Here is a 22,941-nt window from a genome sequence, read left to right on the forward strand (position 1 = left end):
CTGAGAAAATGACAACAAAGGGGAACATTCTCAGCACCATGAGTGGGAAATTAATCAAGTCCCTCTTTTGTTACCAGGTGTTACACAATAAATTCCCTGCGTTCCACCCTGAAAAAGCATCCTTAATCTCAGAAAGGAAGAACTTTTAATAAGGAATAAACAAGAAAAATGCTACCTTGTTCTTACATTGCATCGTTTACATAAGTCTCAAAGCACCGTTCAAGCCCAACACCATAAATATTGACCTTCAGTGTCTTAAGGCATTTTGAATTAAAATAAAGGAGAAAATATAACCTCTTAAATCAACAAGTAGGCAATGGCTCCATGATTAGGACAGTAACGCAGACAATATACTTTTCAGGAAACTTCACGCACTTGCTAACAAATTACTGATGGGTCCACTTGAGACATAGGAACTTGTACATCTCAATTACATCTACAACACCTCAAACCTCCCCACGGAGTCAGGGAATACTTCAGTTAGAGTCAGAAAATGAACACTGCAGTTCTGTAAATGGAGGATGGAAAATCAAGGAATCCTTAGTTCTAAAATGGGATCCAATCGTGAACCTTTTAGCTGTCCACAAAGAGTCTAATGAACAAACCTATACAAGACATCTGCCCTCTCTTTCTTCTAAAATAGAAACAGTAGCATTTAATTATCAATCCCAGTGTAAGCGTTGTATGGATTAACTTATTTAAGTCTTTAAAATATTTTGTGGAAGAAAAATGTTCTATGAACATTAAATATTACTGAAGCAGAGAGCAGAAGATCTTTCACAAAGGGGAATTACTACTTCTTTTATATATATTCATTACTTGTTCATACAACAAAACAAAGATTAGTCTTGACATTTCCCAAAGAATGATTTTCACTGTTACATACAACCTTGAGTTGACACTACAAACAAAAACATTGTTCAGTATATCCCTAATCATGTTCCCAAGCCTAGAAGTCTAGAAAGCAAAGTACCTTCTCTTGCTAATATCCACTACACACTACAACTTAGCTGGATACCTAAGAAACAGATGTGCAAAGAGCATGGTACAATTCCTTCTTGTAAAACTCAGTGCAATTAGTTTAGATGCCGCCTCCTTTCAGAAAGAGATGGCAAAACACGCCTTGCCACTCCAAATGTTAAAATAAATCTAAGCAAGAATGCAAAGTAAAATGACAATTCTCAGCAAACCCCAAAAGCACCATGTTCTTCTGTGTAAAAAAGGAGCTAATGTGAATGCCCAAGAAATGTGTTTTAAAGAAAAATTGTGAAAACACCAGGTGAAGGTGCTATATACAGATAACAGTTTGGTAAGCCTACAAGTAGTTCAGCAAGAGGCATACGTTGCCAAGAGCATTTTGCCCCTTATATCATGTCCAAGATCCACCTCATATCAGTCATGTGTGGAGGAGGTTGAAATCGAAAGACCGGGCAGGGGTCTTGCAAAAGTCTCCAGTCAAGTTCCTAGAGGCCTCACAGCTTCTGTGGTGCTGCTGCTGAAGGCGACCATCATCACCAGGACTGGCCACTCGCTGAGGCGCGGAGGGGACTCATCTCTGCCCGCTTCCATAGGTGCCCCAGGACAGCCCCAGCGCCCAGCAGTTGGCTCTGAACAGCCAGTGTCCCAAGGAGGACTGTGAGTTGGGAAAGGCGGTCAGTGAAATACGCAACTACTGCTCTCCTGAGCTGTGTATGATAAATTGCAATAAACTAAGCTTAAAAGAAAAAAAAAAGTTCTTTCAGACACTTCTTTCCCTATTTCCATAATAGCACAAAATCACTTTTAAGATTTGCTTTTTTTTTTTTTCTTTCAGAAGCTATTTGAAAAGAAATAGTCCAAAGAGAAAGAAAAGGTTCTAAAAGGCACAATGTCCCTTTTTTTTTCAATGAAAGCTGAGCACTTTCCTCATCATCTACCTTGGAAAGTCTATCCCTAAAAGCTTTCATAGATTTTTTTATTATGCAGGTGTGTTTCACTTTCCACAAACATAATTAAAGCTAATGGCACATAAATATGAAAATTATGGGCCTTGGATAAGTCAGTCAACCTGTGCCAATTTAGCTGCATATTTGGCCCTCAAGAGAGTTTTCACAAGAACATACGCAAGGCTTATACTGCACATTAACTCGCCCTGATTCGGAAACGACGGGGAAGTTGATCCGGTTCCACTAAATTTTGAAGAGCCGTTTTATGTCTTGAAGCACATGAAAAGCAGCCTCCTTTGCTCAGGCTACATGCTTAGAATATGTCCAAACCTTGCTCATCATTGGTCATGCTGAGCAGGCAGTCCTATGATTTCTCATCTAATCAACCGCAGAAAGATTGCGAATCCAACAGCTGTGTCTGAGCAATTGGAAAAATAGATACAGAACAAAGGGGAAGACCCATCTCAACAGGGCTTCTCCCTCAGGTACATAAACTCAGCTTCAGTGGAATGTATCAATATTTCATTCACTATTTATTTTGTACAGTATTTCTCCTGTGGTTTATGCTCCAACCACTTTCTTTTAAAGGTGCATTAATGTCTTCTTTTAACAGCATCCCTTCTAAACTTTTCCCTTGCTTAATGGGCCTGAAGGGATTAAACCCTTAGCAGAAAAATGCATCTGTTGTACATAACATCACAGTATTAGACTATCATAATGCTAACTCATTTATTTTCATTTCGTGGAAGCATACCTTCCCTTGAGAATGATGCTACGGGGTATATTTCCTTCCTTTCATGTATTGTAATATATTAAGGAGAAACACTCGTATTCAAACATCAGAAGCCCAAGGCCCACATTTTACCTTGCTTTTGAAGCCCCGTTAAAGTGAAAAGCCAGGGAGGCAGAGGAGCTCAGAGCTACAGCACTCGCTCCAGCCCAGGAGAACAAGCACCTCTTGCCACCTTGCTGACCAGGGACCGCACAGAAGTGACTTAAACTTACTCTGGGTTTCGGTGACTTCCTTGCGCACGAGTTAGGGAAAGCCGAACTTCACATTTCTGAGAGGTCAGCTGTGATCTCACGGCTGGAGCACACACCAGTACCTTCGACAGCACTGCAAACACCAACATGGTTCATCTTTATCGGGGGGCAAGGCCTAACTATAGAACAGCCATAAAATCAAGAAATTGAAAGCAACATAGTTTAAGTTACCAAATATTTGATTGCTCCTCTGATTGGAAAGATGTTTCATCTGAAAAACAACTTTGCTCCATGCCCACAAAGAGAAGCTGGATATACTTGGTGTCAGAATCAAAGGTTGCCAGGTTCTTAAAAAGGTACATGGTGCCTCAGTACGATTTTCAAAAGGCATTTAAACACCCACTCAAAAGTGCACCTGTCTACATTCTGGGCACCTGCATGTCTTAGATCACTGATGTCTAATCACTGGCTGATTTAAACATGTTCACGCCACTGCCCAGCTGACTCCAGATATTTCTGAGGATAGTAATGGGAAAAAAAAAGATATTGCACAACACACTGGAGATCAATCAATAAAGGTTCTCTTTTCCTTGAAGAGGACAGGCACAATACACATAATTTCCTAGAAACCAGTGGAGGGGCACTCTGCTAAAGCAACAGCAGGAGCAACCTCAAACTTGAGTATACTCCTCTTCTCAATTACAGGTTAAAGCAGCCAGACTTTCATTGCTGCAATAAACAGGGTAGAAAATAGTGTTTCAGAGAAAATTACAGGGATGCAACCACTTTCTTTTTTTTTTTCCTTTTTCCCTTTAAATAGCATCAGGTAACATTGCACACAGTGGTTGTCAGAGTTCAGGACAGAAACGTCAGCACAGACACAATTTAGTTTCTTACTGCCTTTAATATGAAAATTATCATACAATTAAAAAATTCAAATATTTAGGTGAATTTGAAATACCTGTGTTCCCTACCTCCCTACCTAACAGCTGCGCTGACCAGCTAATACCCTCAACGCTTCCTGTTAGGTCTTGTTGACAAGGAGAAAAATCAAAATTGCTATATAATACTTTGGAAAAATGGGACATTTCCAAACATGTCAGGTTTTCATAGCTTATATGGTTTCTATTAGCATACCATGCAGACTTATTCTCTCTGATATAATTCTACAAACAAACCATGAAAAAGCATTCCATTTTTGCAGACAAATTGCAAAGATAGCATTTTGAGCAGTAAAAATGTAAGATGGCTACCTTCCTATCAAGGTAAGAGAGGAAGGACAACCTTAGGCAAAAACTTCCAGGGGCATTTTTGAAGTTTGCCAAATTGAGAGGAGAAGGGTGTTTAATTCTCCTTTCCAACATGATAGTGATCAGGAAGAAATGCAGAGCCGGTGCTTAATGGTTCAAATGGAGATGCTGGCAAAGAGCAGTTTTGGAAAAAGAAACAAATCTGCGGTGTTTTTGACTCAATTTTAATAAATGTTGAACTGAAAACCCGAAGTGCTGGAGAGCAAAAACGTACCAAATTTTCTTGTTTCTTTATGCAAGCCTTTCTACAGGACTCTGCACTCTTCCCAGTCTAAGGGCAACCATCAGTCTTAACCTTAAGACAAATTTAGGATGTCTGGTAAATCACACAGCAAGAGGGCTGCGGGAGAACGTCATTACTCGTCTTGCTCCAGTCAGAAACCAGGTTACAGAGCCTGCAGTATGTCTGGGACATGGCAGCCTTCCTAGCGCACGCAAGCATGTTAATCAATGGTCGGGACACGTCTAAATATGTAACAAGTCTTGCCTTTCCAGAAGTCACATTATCCAAGAGAGGGGTTAATGAGCATTAGCGGAAAAGAGAACTACGGTTGCAAAATCCTAAGATGACAGGGAGAGGAAAATAAGTCTGAATTGGAGTCGGAACAGGCTTAGCCACTGAATGATGCTGAGAACAGCACGGTCCCTGTTGACTGAAACTAGAGAAGAATTCCAGCCACACAGCCCCCAGCTCAGATTCAGACTTGCCATTATTTTTGGAACCCTGCACAAATCAGGAATCCTCTCTGCCCCGGATTGTCCTTTTTTTTTTTTTTCCCTAGTACAAGCAGCAGAACAGTCTGCTCTACCAAACGCACAGAATGATTGAGGACAAAACCTGTGTTTCTTACCCGTTTGTTGCAAATTCCTGTTCTTTCCTATTTGCTGCAAAGCTATTTCTGTTAAGAGGGAAAAGCAAATGCATTTGACTTCCATCTTGCAGCAATGTAGCGCTGCATAATCATTCGGTCTGGTCAGCTTTCCCAGATGTCTTTCATCTTCCCACTGTAACATCTGTTTTTCAGAGACAACATATTCCGTGCTGTTGTCATGGGACGACGCTGGGACATCTTCCCCAAGGAAGGCTTTTTTTTTGATGTTTTGCCTTGCGTGATTTAGCAGTGACATCTTCTGAGAGTCTTGCTAAACCGCCAGGGCTAATTTCTCTTTGCAAGGTGTCCGATTAAGGCATTCACCTTATTTAGGGACGGCTAACATGTACTTTCAGGTTTTAGCTTGCTGTTTTCACTGTGCTGAACTACGTAAAAAGCAAGAGAATATATAATAATATATATACCTCATGAGACCAAGACCTTTACTAGAATATAAAAATTGACTGGTTGTTTTGGGTTCCTCCAGTACGGATAAGTATTCAGTTGGAGACCCCCAAAAGAGACTTAATGTCACGTATCTCAGTACTTGCAGAAAATCAAGCCATTGAGTTCACTCATGCTGAGCTCTGGAAGATCAAATTTGCTAATAAATTTTGAAAATACCAGTGCATATATTTAGTCTGTCTATAAAAATCCCCTTTACTTCTATAGTGCTATACACATTTAATAAACTTGAGATGGGTCCAAGGCTATATTGATGTCCGGATGTTGGCTGTGTACATTCATCCTCACTTCTTTTTTCAGAACATACTTCACTCATTGACAAGGTAATTGGACCACCGGGCTAAGTATAATGCTGCAGCCACTACTGCTTCCACAGGAAGTCCCTTTCTGATTGCATTTTAAGTTACTTTTCCCCAAGCCTCCTTTGTCAATAAACGTTGACATTTGTGCAGCAGTGGGAGATTACCTGAGTGATGTAGGAAAGGAGTATGTGGGATTACCAGGCACTTGTGATAGCTGGCCAGGAAGGCTATAGAAACAGTAAGAACATGAGTCAGGCAAACAGCATACATGTATGTCATACGAGAATATTACCTCAGGACTCAATTCTAGTCTAATCTGTAGTAAATGCAACATTATCAAGCAAGCTACACTTGAATTTGTCGGGCTGATCAACCAGAGCTGTACACATGAACCAGAAAGTAAAAACCAAAAGCCCCCAAAAGTTCTACCTTCTGGTAATATGTATTTCATTTTTGAAATGAGGAAATAATGCCATGCTGTTCAGCAGGACAGTGACCTCTGCTAGGTCTGCTTTTAGGCAAGCTACGATAAAAGACCAGAAGTTAGACTTGCTTTCTTATGTCCTAAATCAGCACAAAACAACGGATGTCCTAGAAATTACTGACAGGAAACAAAGCCTGGAAATTCTGCAAAGATTTCAAGGTAACATGAAAAGTAAAGTGGAAAAGACTGAACGTGTATTCAGCCAGTCAGATGGGGATCCCTGGGACTGCACACTGAATCCTAGCCCAATTTCTTTCTCATAGACAGCCAGGGATCTCCAGGCAGTTATGTTTGTCATGCTTCACTAAGAAGATCATTTTATTATGCTCATGGGGTCAAATTCTAAACTCAGCTATATTAATATAAATAAAGAACTGCTCCATTAAAAGCAGAAGAGTCGCTTCAAAATGATACACAAGTAAAATTACTATATTTACCTGAATATAAAGAGACCTTGTTTTTTATATATTTATGCATGTAGCCCTTTTTTTTAAGAGGGAAAGTATGACCTTAAATTCAAGGAGACCCTTTCACGCTCACACTCTACAAGAGAGAAGTTCAGCCTTTCTGTGTGCCTCCACGTGCCCAGCAGACACCTGCCTGACTCCCAAACTCACGTCCTTTGCTCTCCAAGCCCTCTCCCTCTCACCCCCACTTCTGAGTGCTGAAAGAGCAGGAGCAGAAGCCTGCATGGAAATGGCACGAAGGCAAGGAGGCTGCTGAGCAGCCAGATCTTGCAAAAGTCCTGCTGACTGCCTTGCACAGCAGCAAGAAATTGAAAACCAGCTGATGGATATTAACTTGTTCCTGCCTCATACATAGATGAGGCCAAGTAATTATGAGATAACTTCCTCAAAAAAAAATGCTTTTCATAATACTATGATTAGAATGGCAGAAGGGAGAGCTCAGGTGGCCCTTTGCTTTGTTTTAGAAATGTCTAACGTAGCATTGCTACATGTAGGAGAAGTTCTAGGAGCTAAATCCATGCTGTCCCCTCTTGCCCCCTGCCAAACACACCCATCACAGTCTTCACCTGCAACATCGCTGAAACTCAGCTTCAGAAGTCATTCAGAAATCGTACTGGGTCAAATCAACATACAGTAACGTCCTTCTTAGTTAGCTAGTTAATTGATTAATTTTTCTAGAAGGAGTTATCTTGCATCCCTCAGACATCTTGCATCCCTGTTGCTCTTGTTCCTAAAGAATTTAAGAAAGAGTATGTTCTTCAGAAATGGTTATTTGAATTGACCATGAAGATTAATGCTATTTTCATCTTTCCTCAAGAGAGACAGGGTAATCAATTTTACTTTGGCACAAATTTCATCCAGGTTATATTTCTTTAGAGTCAACATTCTTACCATTTTCCAAACAACTGCTTTTAAAAATGATCCTGTATTTGTCATACTCGAGGGTCATACCGAAGCTTCAAAGTGATTTAACAGCAGGCAGCCATCAAGGACACTAGTCACAAGAAATCATATGCAAAATTTGGATGCTATAGAAATTCACCGCTTCTCTTAGCTGATTATATGGCTAAGCTTACACAAAACAATTGCAATTATTCCTAAAGAGAAGAGTGTAAACTCAAGCCGGGGCTTGCTAAAGAAAAAATTACAATCTATAAATAGTACCTCAAAATAAAACATACCACCTATTTGCTGCGCTAAAAATAAGCAATTCTGCTAGTATGAAATCATTTTTTAAACCTTCCAAAGCCGAACCCACTACCTGGTTACTACAAGAATACCCAAGCTTTGCTTGGAGGAAAGGAGAGAACAGTCATCTCAGCTGTGCGATGACATCCCTGCCCCACTTCGTAACGACAGCCAGGGCACTGCAAGAGATCTCTAATGCAGAACTTGCAATTCAGGCGATAGGTTCAAACCCAGCAATGTTACATTTTTCTTCACAGCAAGCATAAATAAACTGCGGATCTCATTGCTAGAAGATAGCGTGAAGACTAAAAACATTAAAAAAAAAAGCTGGAAAAGCTTAAGTTCACTAGTAGTGAGGAGGTGCAACTTTTGGAAAGAGGAAATCATATACTGCCAAATGTTTGAAACTGTTAGTAGAAAGAGCACTACATAGGTCCCATTTATAAGACATTTCTTCATCCTCGGGGCTGGTGTGAGCCTACCTGGGTGCTACTGCACGTGTGTGGATGTGATGGATGCCACCACGAGCCTCTCTCCACCGCTGTCAGTAGGACCGGACCAGACAGGACAGAATCTGAAATCATTACAGCTATGGTACATTTGTGTGGAACTAAAAGGGAAAAATATCCCAAGCATAAATCTAGTAAGTATTCTCTTTTAACCTGGCTCTTTCCTAGAGCCTCAGGATGTCCAGCTATATGCATTAGAAGCCGAGAAGAAAGCTAATTGATTTTTTATTGCTCTTTCATTTTGAAATCGATAACAACATAAAATTTGTCACTGATCTCCTATGAAGGAAACATTTTTATTTACCAAGGATCAAAATTCTCATTGAAATTTAAGACTTGGTATGGAATTGATTTAGCAACGTTTTGGCTCATACAGAGTAACTGTATTTTACTACCTATTAAAATGTACTTTGTGTATTGTATATAGAATTTTAATTATGCATTCTACTTCTGTCCTCTCATATAACTAGTTGCATGAACAGTTATCCACCTTACTGATTATATCAAGAAAAAGAGAAAGAGAAAGAGAAAGAGAAAGAGAAAGGAAAAGGAAAAGGAAAAGGAAAAGGAAAAGGAAAAGGAAAAGGAAAAGATGATACTAGAAGTACTGGGAGATTTATTCTTAAGAAGACAATGTCCCACACATACTGCTATTAAGCAGTAATGAAATACTTGAATTCTGGGGAAAGACACACAAGTATTTTCAGCTCAAGGACCTGTTCAGATGGCAGATATGGAGTCCCTTTGCAGTAGCTCAGTGCCACAGGAGCCACTCGACGCCTCTACCACCAAGCACATCAGCCCTAACCCGTGGCTCCATGGGCAGCGTGGCTGCAGTTTCCCCACAGCTAAGCTACTAGCGCCCTGGGCAGGCTCTCTTCCACCTCAGATGGCACATGGAGAGAGGCCTGGCCGCATGTCACCTGTGCCACCTCCACCAGGCAAAGCCAGAACCAGGGCATCTCAGGAAAGCCTCTCTCTCACGTGCAATGATTATGCATCACCTCTCGCTTTGCACCAGCAAGTCAGCTCCTGCGTTCAATGCTACCATCAGTCCCCATTAGCCACATACTCGTTTGACTAAAACACGTGTTCTCCCTCGGGTTGCTCCTTGTAGGAACTTCCTTTGGGAGAAGTTCTCCATAAATACCTGCAAATGTAACTGTCCTTCAGCCTTGCCTTAGAGTTGCTACAGTGACTCTCCAAAACGCTGCCAGTTAAAGAGCCATTCACCTAAACCCCTGGGCAGTACCGCTGCGTTGCATCTCTGCACTTATCCATCCATCCGGACCTTCTGGTTATCCCTCCTGCAACTAGTCTGTGGCCTCGGGTTTTGCTGCAGGTACTGGGGCACCAAGAGCAGCAATAGGGTAATTGCTCATCATATAAACCAGACACTTTCAAGATAATCTTTGAAACACAGTGCAATCTTCTTCTCACAACCTTTCAAGAGAGCAAAGGACTCCAATTGCAGCAAATATCGAGCAAAGCCATCAGGCCAACAAAAATCCTCATACACGCAAGTCATTCCTGCCCTGTCCCTGGCAGGTAATTCCAATTTTGTCCAGATTACCAGAGTCAAATCCATGTGGCCTTAACTCTGCCCTTTAAAGAACCTCATGGGAAGATGTCTCAAAATGGAAAGCAGCAGCCCAAATTATAGGCTGTCACACGCACATTACCTGTATGAAAACGAAGGATAGAAAAAAAAAACCATTATTCTTCAGTATTTATATTAGAAAACAATGTTCTAACAGCCTGTTTAAAACCATTACTCCATCACGACAATATTAGTAAACAGCAGGCAAAAATGAGGTTGTTTTGCTTAAGTCAGAAACCTAATACTCGGAGCTTTTTCAAAGTGTCCTGTGCACAACAAGTATACAAACAACTTGCTTTCTTAGGATGGTAACGATAACCACAAACGCTTAGAAATACCATAATCTTCCTGTGCCATCACAGTGGGACTCAAAGCCTGAGCGTGCCTCCCCTGTATGCCTATATAGTTGTTTGTGGCCATTTCATGTAGCTGTCACAGCCTGCTAATTATTTACAGCAAATAGAGCCCAAATAGGAAGTGCTTCTGTACCCTAGAATTAATCTCAATAGACGACTATGGTTCATTACAAGTAACTTTTCTCTTTTGTTGTGTTTTTTAAGAAAAGCCATCTCAATTATAGGACCTCCTGTTTATATGACTGGCAGCAAGAGGTCCACGTATGCAGGGAAGGGGGGCTTTTTGGCTGAAATGAACTGTCATATTAACAGGGAGCTGAAATTTGCCGTTCAAATCTGTAGTTGATTTCTACCTTGTCTGAAACATTACAAATTACATTTTTCATTATAGAGAAAAACAAAACCATTTGGGAAATTAAATTTGCTTCTCACCTTCTTTGTGTTAAAAGCAGAATGTTAAAAAAAATCAAAATGAAAAACAGGAGTAACTGACAACCTGTTTCCCCAGTGAAGGGTTATTATGGGAACATATAAAACCGGACAAGTGTTTTCAATTCACCCTACAAAAAGAAAGACGATTTTTGTTTTGTTTTGCTTTTTATGCAGGTATCAAAAATTCCCATCTCTCTGTCCTGCAGAACACTGACTTGAAAAGCCACTAAAATATTCTGTTAAGATCTCATTTATCATCACTGTTGAATTCAAATGAGATTGAAAGGTACTGAGCTATCACATCGCAAAATACTACTTACCCAAGATTATTTTAATTTTCATTCAGTGCTGCTAAAAATGCAGCTCTTCTCCCCTGCCTCACCTTTGTGTACATAATAAACCTTATGATTTCTTACAAGCACTATCTATTGCTTTTGGTTTGACTTTCAGGTAGTTTTTCCCAAGTCATTTTTCAGTAAATGAAGAAAGCCCAAATGCAACAACTTGCCTTATGAGATTTGTCATCTTATTTTATTACAAGACAGGATACTCTGGTTTTTAAAGATTAATGTATTGGATAGGTCTTTGCAGAACATATGTTTCAGAAGTGTTCACCCTCATGTCACCTCTAATACATCCAGCAGTACGTTCTTTTGGAATTAAGAATAAATAAATAAAGCACCTATATATCTCTTCTCTAAATCAGAGATCCAATTTGTGGAGGCTTCTACAAGTCTGTTGCAAAAATAGTTTACTTGACCAGGTCAGATTTCATTCGACTTTGCCTTTCAAAGTGAGAGATGAAATATGTTTGCAGAACAACAAACAAACAAAAAAGCACATGGGGAGCCCCCCTTCCATTCCTGCCTCATTGAAATACTGAGGATAAGTGCTGGTTCTTGGAGGGTGCACCAGGCTCCTTTTATTAATTGCTATTAAAACTGTCACTGATCCCTGTGGGCTGCAATGGCGCAATTCCTGGTCTGGGCTTGCTTCAGCAGCCTGCATTGCCTGAAAGGAGCCAAAAGCAATCTGCAGATAAAAATATTGGTGAAAAAATATATATCCTGTAACTCCTCAAATAATTTCAAAATATTAATAAAAATAAATTTGAAGAAGCATTAAAGCAAGCAGAAGAAAGCTGCGAAAATATTTCACAAAACCGAGCTGGGTGCTGAGAAGGGAAGAGCTGAGGGCTGAATTCCAGCTCTGTATAGCTCTGCAAGTGGGTGGTTGTGTTAAATATACTTTACTCCAGCATTTTTAAGCATTCTGAACACTTCTAAGAAAATAGTTAGAAATAACTACTATCCACAATTGACAGAACAAATGTAAGCACAGCAACCATACAAGCAATTATGTAAAATGTGTCTTGGGATTTTCCCTCCATCAACTGAGAAAACAACACTGAAGGAAACCATATGGGGATGGAGCATAACATGAAAATATTTTAACTGTTGCATCAATAGGAAGAGTTGGAGGATTTTCTGTGGAAGCATTTTCACTGACACAGTTCTCCGGAGAGGAGTATGCGTTTGCCTCCTTTACCAATTGCAGCAGCACTGGTATTTTTACATTCCTATTATTTAAGAATGAAAGGTGAATTTCCTAATTGCAGCCAGAACTCTTCCAAATCTTGCTGCTTATGCACTCTGGAAGTGATGCAGCACAGTATTATCAAGGCAGCTTGTCAAAATGGACAGCGTTACTGTCCCTCTCCCCATCCACCCCAGAAAGCTTCTTTACTGTCCTACAGAACTCTGGGAGAACTAAGGCTATTTCACAATTTCATTTAGAGGCTTTCTCAAAAAAAATATGACCAAGACAAAAAAACCCATCTTTCCTCCACATTTTTGGGGGCTAAATAGATTTAAATATTAAATAATGTAGTGAAAGCAGGCCCTCTGCATGATTTATTTATTTATTTTGTAGCGCCGCCATTTGAGTACCCGCTGCCTCAGGAACCACGCGCAGGCCGCAGGAGAGCCAGGTCCCTTCCCACCGGGAGCTGTGGGCAGGGAAGGACGACCCCTGCGGCACTTCCAAGGGGGCAAGACACGTGTTTACCGCCATTTAGGAATCAAATATGAAGCTTTTGCCACCAGGACACTGAGGTGATGAATGTTGCTGCCTCCACTTGCCCAGGCTTCTGATTCCCTATTCCTGCTCCCACAGCTGGCTGGGAACTGCCCATCCTACCATGCCCTCACCCTGCCATCCTACCAGCTTTCCTGTGGTGAAAAGCAAATAAGCAAATCAAATGAAAACAGGTCAGTGGTTTTTTTTGCGGGGGGGGGGGGGGGGGGTGAAGGACCTTTTCCAGGAGACGGAGGGGGTCCCTGCATTTCCCCTGGCTTCACCTCCTCACAGCTTGCTCAGAGGAAAGGCAGCTGCCGAGGGAACTGCACACCCTGGCTCTTATTGTATCACGGGTTTTCCTCAGGGGTATCCAAACCAGAATCCAGTCATCCTTAATTTGTGAAATTTGACATGATTACAGGCTGAGGTGATAAGGTTTGTGTTTAGGGAGTCTTGATGGCATCTCTGAAGATTGTAATTCTTCATCCACCTATCTTTCTTGACTAGATTGTATAAAAGTGGAATAAAAAATTGCTTTATTCTTCTTCTCCACATTAAACAGAAAATGGCTTTCTTGAGAGTATGCATTTGTACCGGGCTCAAGAAAACAGACCCCTGTGGAGCATGAAATGACACTAGGGAATATATTTTCCTTGACGTACTAGGTATTTTTCATCTGTCTGAGGGAGCTCTCCACCAGCTCCCCCGCCTTTTTTTATTTTTAACGAAGTTATGCAGCATCTTATATCAGCACTCATCCTTATACACTCTTTAACAAAGAAAATGACTTCCAAAAGTGCAGAGGGACAAATAACGCTTATCGTAATAAAAACAATCTGGTTTCCAAGAACTGAGCACTACTTGGAGGATGCTTTAAAAAATACAATGTTCATATAGTTTCCCACTGCTCAAAATTTCATATTTACCCATGAAGGTGTAAAGTATACCCTATAAAACTGCTGAAATTACATGAAATCTAATATTTTGGTGCCCAAGGCAGGGCTAATAAACTTTCGCTGTTTCAGCCCAATACCTCTCCTGCCTGAATAAGCAATACTAAACAACCACCATGGCTAAAGAGTCTACTGAATACCAAATCCGCAGCTCTTGACTAAATAACTCTCATAGAGGCCAATATGTACTTCGAGTCTCATATATTTCCATTCGGATCGGCAGTTTGCTTTTATCAAATATAAGCTGATAGACAAGTGAATGGCCATACACTCCTACAACATAAAAGTGCTGCCTAAATCATCCTTTTTCTGCATTAACCTGATCTGTTCAGCTGCAAACAGATTGGTTAGGCTGATTATTAGTGATAGGACTAAGGCTGCTCTGTGCACTGGCAGTATGGAATACTGCATTCAGAGAAAGAGCTAGGAAGAGCTTGCTTAAAGAGTGGCAAAAGTGGAAGAAACCGAGGTAAGAGGAACTAACTTCCTGGGAAGCACAGTGTCTAAGGCAAGACTCAGGCATATGAAGACAGACAGAGGTGTCTTCTTAGAGCTGGCTGTGGTTTGGCACCTAAATCTTTGCCCATCTGAAGCTTCAGCTTTCTATTTGTGTTATAACTGTTAGTCACGTTAAAACAACAACCTCCACAATGAAGTCTTCAGCGTCACGGAGGTGAACGTCCCAGTTTTTGCTGTCTTAAAGGTAAACTTTTGGAAAACTTTGTATGTTGTTCAATATTAGCAGATTAAAACGTAAAAATATAAACATTGATACTCTGCTTAAAGTATGTAACATTTAGCAGTCCTAAATGGTTTAAAGTAATTTCAGATACAAGGGAGAAGATTTGAATAATTTTAAAATATAAGTTAGCCTACTAGACAAGATTTTGAATGGATTTTAATGAATTACAGTTGGATTAACAAGATCCAGTATTCATTTATTTATGTCTTATGTTTCAGCTTTGTACTTAAATCTGTCATAGTGCTGCAAAGAAGAAAAACAGTTTAAGATGGATAGGAAAAAAAGAGCAGCAGCTAAAATGGAAAAGTTTATGAACCGCTATCCATTTCCCACACTGTGAAATAAATGTCTACTCTTTCTATTAAAACACTGTGGCTCCCTGGTGCGACAATCACTTCTGTAACATCTGGTAATTTCAGGTAGAGCTTCCTGAAGTATCAGATTTTTTGGTTTCTAAAATAGTAAGAAGTAACCCAAAGCAACACTTTCCTGATCACTGCATTGGACTGAAGCAACCCCTAGAGAGGTGGATTTTTAGAGGGATTTTGCAGGCTTGACACCAGCTGAATGATGTGCCATCTGAATTGCTCAAGTATATCTGGGGAACAGGTTCCTTAATGTGTTTCTGTGTTGCTGAAAAGTAAATACACAAAGAACATGGCAATTTTAATCTGCTGGTTATTGGAGAAACTAGGCACTCTTCCTTACTTAGAAAGAGATTTCCTGTTAGCGAGCACCAATTTCTTTCTCTTGACTCTGAATGGTGACAGAAACAGCCTGAGATATATTGCAAATCTGAATGTTTAAAGTTTGTATCAATATACATGTGGGATAAAGGTAATTTACTCAGTGAAGGAAGAACCCCCTGCTACATTTAATCATGCTCAAGTACATGAGAAAGTGCCCTTATGGGCTGTTGTTTCTCCCTGCCTTTTTAACCAAACTATTGAGAAGCACTTTTCTCATGAAATGCCTTAAACCCAAAGCCTAATTAAACTACTAAAACACCATTAAAGCTGGTGAGCAGACGTCTCCAGCCACCACAGTTTGCAATTAAAATTTGGGCGAGGGTGGAGGAAATCAATGTTATGTTCACCCCTTAATGAGAACATAAACACCTCCACATTAAAAGATTATTTTCTTTAAATCCCCACAGGTAGGTGGAGGATTCACTTCACTTGTGAAAGAACAAGTCCTAGGGAAAAAAAAAAGGGGGGCGGAAAATGCAACAGAAGCCTTGCTTCATATGCAACAACGTATTTTTTCTTCTCCCACAATCTCAGGAGAAGCCCAAAAGACCACAACAAACCAGCATCTATATGTGATTAAAGCGAAAGAGGTTAAAAGTCTTAAAGCAACTTCACCTCTCTTTTAAGCCACAGAAACCACATTGATTTCAGTGTATCAAGGCATGAGATAAAACAGACTTAGATATATGATAAAGTAGCCCAGGCCTGAATCAAACACCCTTCCTTCATCGCTGTTAACCAGACCATGGATGAGTGCAAACCAGAACATCTCTGTAGCAGCCAACGGGAACGCATCATCCTGGATCTCCGGGCTTGGCCAACTGTATATGTACATATAGATATGGACACAAACATCAAGATACATAGAGGTTTTTGCACGTGTGTGTGTATGTGTGTGTGTATATATATATATATAGTATTATAATATATAGTGTGTGTGTATGTATATATATTACAATATATTACATTACTATATATGTGTATTTTAGATGGGAAGAACAACAGCAAACTACCCATGGGAGACACTGCGCACACTAACCCACACCAGCAGCTCTTCAGAACGCAGTCCAAGACACCAACAAGGAGGCTCATGCACAGCTACAAGTCTGCAGAGAGCACGGCCATCACAGGACATCCCTGTAAGGATATGGCCCTTGTTGAACAAGTCTTCCCAACAAAACTCAGTGTGCAAAGGAAAAAAATAGTTTCACTTCCCAGATGCATAATTCGTGCCAGTGACTCAAGTTTCTCTTCAGACACCTCTGGATCAGCAACTCACCTCTTTGTCACCACTAGCCCTGTTACATCTGCTTTTGCTATATGTGTGTTTCACTTTAGTTTAAAATAAGACAGAAGCATTTTCACATTGGGTTTCAAAAATTAAATATTTCTATTCCTCCAGATTTCTGACTTGTAAAAATGAATAAGGCACTCTGCCATCATCAACACCCCTGGAGATGCCAACAGACAAGCAAAAAGGATTTTTTCACATGGAATATCATACAGAAAATAAACAAAATTGGGTACAGTCCTTCAAATTAATTCATTTCTTTTCAGTCAGTTTAAAAGATTGAAAAGCTGGTTGCCCTTTTAAAACCAGAGGTAGTGAAGCTATGCAACTTAGCCTTAACAAAAGCTCTAACATGCTTGCTTTCTTCTATTGATATTACAGGATCTTTTTCCTCTATCTCACTAGCATTTCAAGAGAAACAAAGTGACTGCTATGTGGTACACTCAGTCCTGGAACAGCAGCACAGACCTTATTCCTAGACTCTGGGCATTTTTTAGACCTACACAGAAGTCCATACTCTTTCTGAAGAGAATTATACATCTTCCCAGCAGATATAGTTTCCATATTCAGCTTGCCTACGGTATTTTACTGTCTGCAAGAACAAATTGAATTTGCTCGCCCTTTTTATGTCAAACTAGCTCCTCTGGTGCAGGAAAAGAGGAGAAAAAAAAACATGGTGGAGAATCCCAGAATCACTCCATAACCAAATGACCAAATATCTGCTTCAGTTAATTCAGAGAGGGGGAAAAAGGCATGAGTTTATCTGCCTTGAAGGACTGATATCTACTCTAATGATCTTGTATGTAGGGACTGGAAAAGTTTTGGTGGTGCAACTATTTTATTTCAACAAAGGTGGGAAATGTACGTCTGGTGTATTGGATCATGAAGCAGCAAAAATGTTTCTATTCAAAATTCTGGGGAAACTTGCCCTTAGGCTTAGGCAAGACCTGATAAGTTCTAGACAGAAAGGGGCAAGTATCAAATTTATCAGCAAGCAAAAACAGGAAATCACAATAAGACATCTTAGCTATGATACAGAAACCATAATCTGACTTATTTTCCCCAAAGGAGAGAAGATCTTGAAATTTGAACATAATATCCTTAAAATAAATCTGTCCATTTTGTGCAATTCCCAAGCAAAAGGTATGCAGTGGTACAGCAGTTCCGCACTTGCAAGGTACCACAGCTTGACCCTGTTAATTTACCCAGTACAGAATTTTATTCTGTAAACAGGCCCCCTCCATCATTAATCTACTAAATGTCTATGAAATATATTCACCTCTTAGTATTCAGAGGGAATAACTTAGCTCAGCCATGGGCAGGAGAGCTCTTTAAGGAAAGAAGGACCTCCTTTCTTCAGAAGGGAATTTCTGAAGATCTGGCCCCTATTTTCATCAAGATTAAAAAAAAAAAATCTTATAATGATGGATCTACTAGCACTGCCTTAAAATCTACATCCCAATGAACTAGTTAGAGAACTTTCACAAATCCTTTTCCGCATGTAGCAGTGCCAAAAGATTTTGTCCTTAAAACACTGAGAAGCCAGTTCTATCAAGCTTCAATCTATAATTAATTCTTTTACTTTTCTACTCCCCAATAAGGCATTAAGATAAACAGCTGGTGCGGTACCGAGCATTGTTCATCACATGCTCTCCTTGACCATGCGAGAGCTTTCAAACTTCTGCTTGACCCACATCATGTACTGTACATGGGGCAGTGAATTACATTCCTTTCTTAGAGGCCATGCTGAATTACAATCTCCTTCGCAGGACTCGGAGGTGAATAATTGGACCTGTCCTCATTAAGCAGACAAAAGACACTAAGTAGCAGCCAAAGAGAAAGACAGATTTAAAAAGAAAATCACTTTATAGTTTGGTAGGAAAACAACTCAATCCAACCTTTCAGCCAGCGTACATTTCTACCAGTGCAGCTTCTGAAGAAAGGGAAGCTTTCAGACAAGGAAAGAGTATCCTGATACTGAAGCAAAAATTGAGGTGCTTGCTAGGAGTTTGAAAATACCTCTTCTTGCAATAAATCATGAGCAATACATAAAAAACAGCTATGTATCTAAGTGTTTGTGGGTAGATCTTCCTCATTTACATGATACAGGTAAAGAAACAAAACGGAAATAATGAAAATGCTACAAAGCCACATGCTTTAGTCACAGCTACAAGAGATGCAATAGCAGAGCCTAGAACAGGATGGAAATGAATATGCTAGAACAGCCCAAAGGCTGGATCTCCCAAGAGCTAACACCCTGTGTTCACGGCCACGCTGCACACAAGGGCCAGGTTTTTGCTCTTACTGTCTGCAAGCACCTGGCAGAGAAAGCAGCAGCAGCAGCAGCTATGGTTTCATTAGAGCCACACAGGAGACATCCATGAGAAGGTCATCGCCAAGACAGAAGGACAGTCTCAGGCAGCTTTGGCTCTCATTCCAGATTTCTACCGTTGGATCTTGCCAAAAGGCTGGTGCTTAAAAAGATGAGCTAACGAGTCTGAAAGGTGAAAATACCATGAAGAACCTCCGCAAAGACCTCTGCAGTTTTCCCAGGCCCTTTCTATTCTTTACTCTTACACGGAAGACGCCTGCATAGCTAAGGAAGATGTGCAAAAACACCTGACTGCACAGAATGGAAGGACCAAATGGAACATAACCAGTTCCTTGCAGAACCAGAGATCCCCTATTTGGAAAAATCAAGGCTGTCCATCCCGAAACTATAAAGAGAAATAGCACATAAAGCTATATTGAAACACTGAAACGCCTAAATAAAAGAAAACCAAGGAAACAAAGGAGCAATGCCTTAGAGAGGCGGTCTTGCAGGAAGCATGCCTCCCTCTTCCCAAAAGCACAACTGTCAGTAATTAACATCCTTAAACTGATTCTGACATTGCACACAAGGCAGACACTGATCAAAAGCAAAGAACATAATCAACGAGCAGCTTTATGTCTTCGGAAAACACTTCCTATGGTTACAGGTTGTTAGACAAAAATTAAATGCTATCCAGTGTATGTTTGGAAACACACAGAAATACAAGCTGGTTTGTTTGATAAAGCACCCACTTGGAAGGCAAGAAAGCCAAAGGTTATCGCCAACTCGCTCCGTAAACTGCTGCACAACCTTGATTAAGATACTTTTTTCAGTGCCCCTTCTTTCCTTCTTACCCTCCATCCCATCTAATTGCATGCTATGGGGCAAGGACCGTCCTTTGAAGTGTGTTTGCACACCTTAGAGGTAAGAATCCTCACCCAGGAAAAAGCCTACACAGAACAACTTATCACAGTACCGTGAGTAGCAGAAAGAAGAAAAAAGAAGAAAAAAGTTTCCTGTGGATTTCTGTTTTTCCCATTTTGAATAACTCCAGTTCCTTCCTTCACATGTCAAGTAGGAACAACTTCAACACAAGCCTTCCAGTCTCCCTGTCATCTGGGAAGTCAGCCCACAGTAACCTTGATCTCGAAATTGGCCAAAATAACACAACTGTAGTAGAAAACTGGCCCAGGGCAGACATAAAGATCACAATAGCTCCTAAATTTCTCTCTATATATAGATATTTTTTTCCTAATGAAGGAAACTCCGCTAATAAAAGCAAAGGCAAGCATTTCAGCAGAGGCAGGAAAGGTCAAAATTCAGATTGTTTAGCAAATTAATCACAACCATGAGAGGACCTCTAGGATTTTGATCTTTTTTACATCGCATGCTCTCAAGGTGTCTAAACAGCTGGTGGAGCCGCTGCCAGAAAACAGCAAGGAACAAGTGATCTTTGGTCAGCATTTGGGTCTCCAGTAAAAATATTTGTAATTTGTTAAGGTAAAAATCATGAAGTTTCATCAAAAGAACATTTCAGTTTTGACAAATCAGCATTTCCCCCGAACTCGCACTCCCTCCCAGCTCCTTTTCTAAACAGAAGCTGCGGCTCGTAGTGCTGCTGAATATCATCCCAGTATAAACAGAAGGTCTTTGGCATGCTAAAGGAGGCAGGTTTTAAATGCAGAAGGAAAATTTGGATCTCCTATGCCTTCCCTGAATTGAGTAGCTTTACTTTAAATCCATATCACCAATTAAAATTAAGAGAGAAGGGAAGGACTCCCTCAGCAAAACTATTTAAAGCAGTATTTGTTCAGACTAGCCCAAAAATCTCCACCCTTGGGGACTGCAATACAACAAGGAAATCTCCTGAGCATGTTAATTATTTAAAATGAAAGCAACACAGTGGCTGGCCTTTTGAAATAATCAATCTTCTAAAAAGTGTCAGGTGTCTCCAGAACATGTGACAGGTTGGCAGTTTGTAGCATCTGCTCCGGAGCTTAATACCAGGATTTTCTCTAGAGCCCGGAGGAACTCATCACCTCACTTAACGACTCCTAAAGACAACCTGTCTGCCTCCCGGAAAATGTAATAGAGAAGATGCAAAACAGAATCAGGGACCTACTGTTTGCTAAATTAAACAGAAAGCCAAAATAAATACTTGAAGCATTGTTGTACATATAGAGGAACACACAAATGCAGACACATACCTGTGTACACACGTGTGCAAAGACACATGTATATAGATACCTGTAATTGTAAATTACAGATATTTACTAAGATCCATATTCATTGCCTCCTACAAGGCTCATTTTCAGTCTAATTTTAGAGATTTCCTTCTCTCCTTTCAAAAAAAAAAAGGAAAAAAAAAAAGAGAGAAAGGCAGACAGACAAAAAGAAGCATCTGGTTTGTATTTTTCAAATCTATTCAAACAATACCTTCTTTCTGCCTGTATCTACATGGCCAATATTCTTCGACAGGGATAAAATCCTGGAATCAGCAAGACATCTCCTATATAGACTTGTCCTAGAAACAAGACGTTCTCATGTTCAGAAAGTCAGAAAGTGTTTGCATTAGGACATGGTCAACAAGTCTTCACCAGTACAAGTGTTACTGATACCTTTTGTTGTCTCAATGATTTCATTTAAATTTTCCATACAGAAGTCTTTCTTATTAAAAATATTTTTCATCTGAAATTATAAAAGCACACAAATAGAGAACAGGGGATTTTTTAATATTAAGACTTCTAAAAATAGTTTTTTATCCTACAAACTTATTTTGTGGAAAATTTGAAAACTTCCTCTTAAAATACAAAAAGAAAAAAATTAACCAACATAAAACTTTTTGGAAAAGAAGAGCAAGACAGAACATATCTGCACAGTGATGTGTAGATAAACAGTCGATACAAGCAAAATAAAATTAAAAAAAAAAAAACAACAAAACTCCAAAATTTGAGCTTGGGTGGAACTTGTACCCTTTCCCCAGAGGTCTGGGGAACTCCCTGTTGCAGCCCAGCTGATCCCTGCGTGTTGCTCCCATGAGTGTTTTTTGGGGGCCCTGGGTCGGGTCCCTAAGGCGCTGCTGTCGGTCGCGCACGCAGCGGGAGCCAGGACCCTTCCTCCCTTCCCGCCCCCGTGCAGCAGCCGCTGCATTTCTGCCCAGGGCCATCGGCCTCCGCCGAAAGCGCTAGCTACACCTCCAAGGCTGAGCGCAAGGCACGCTCGTGGATTCTGTGAGGGTTTTTTTAAGCACGGCCAAGTTTTAATGGGCTGTCACACACGAATGAGTCTGAAAGCAGCACAATGAACGGGGCTGATAAGCCGATCGGATCGGAATTAACCGCGTGCGGCTGCTGCTTTGAAAAGCTGGCCGAGAGAGGCAGCATTGAAAGCGAGCGCGCGAGTCACGGGTACCACTTGCCTCAACTCTAAGTAAGCACAGATGGTGAGAAAAGTTAATTAAGAGGCATATTTGTTTAGGGGTTTGAAATTTCCACCCTCCCCTTCCCCAAAGCAGCCTAGCCACAGTGAAAATGTGTTTTACATTTGCAACCTAATAAGTTCATGGTTTTGAGGCTCTGTTCCTGTAGATGGAAGTAATAGATAAACAGAATAAATAATTTATGTCAGCAGTTAGCATATGGATTTGCACTTGATCACAAAGCTGCTCTTTGCACCTGATATCTACGACGACTTGTCAATTAAAGCTACTCCTTTCTCCACAATTCTTCATTTACTTTCCTCCTACCTGGCACAGCTTTTCTCTTATATCACAATTCCCCCCTACAACAGAGATGTTATCCTTTTCATTTTCCCTTTAATGATTGCCTCTTTCATTTTCTCCCTTACTGCTTCTTGCAATATTTCATAAGCCTTGTTATCAGCAATCACAAAAACTAGCTTCTGGTGACAAAGCTTCTCCTCT

General features: G+C 40.4%; 1 protein-coding gene across 4 annotated transcripts in view; it reads right to left on the bottom strand.

The window, feature by feature from the left end:
- The window catches only part of RBMS3 (RNA binding motif single stranded interacting protein 3), a 651,451-nt gene that overhangs the window by 429,810 nt on the left and 198,700 nt on the right, over positions 1-22,941 (bottom strand). The window lies entirely within an intron of this gene.

The sequence above is a fragment of the Tinamus guttatus genome, unplaced genomic scaffold (genome assembly GCF_059628265.1).
Source record: "Tinamus guttatus ecotype Peru unplaced genomic scaffold, ASM5962826v1 Tinamus_guttatus_pri_ptg000115l, whole genome shotgun sequence".
Lineage (NCBI taxonomy): Eukaryota > Metazoa > Chordata > Aves > Tinamiformes > Tinamidae > Tinamus > Tinamus guttatus.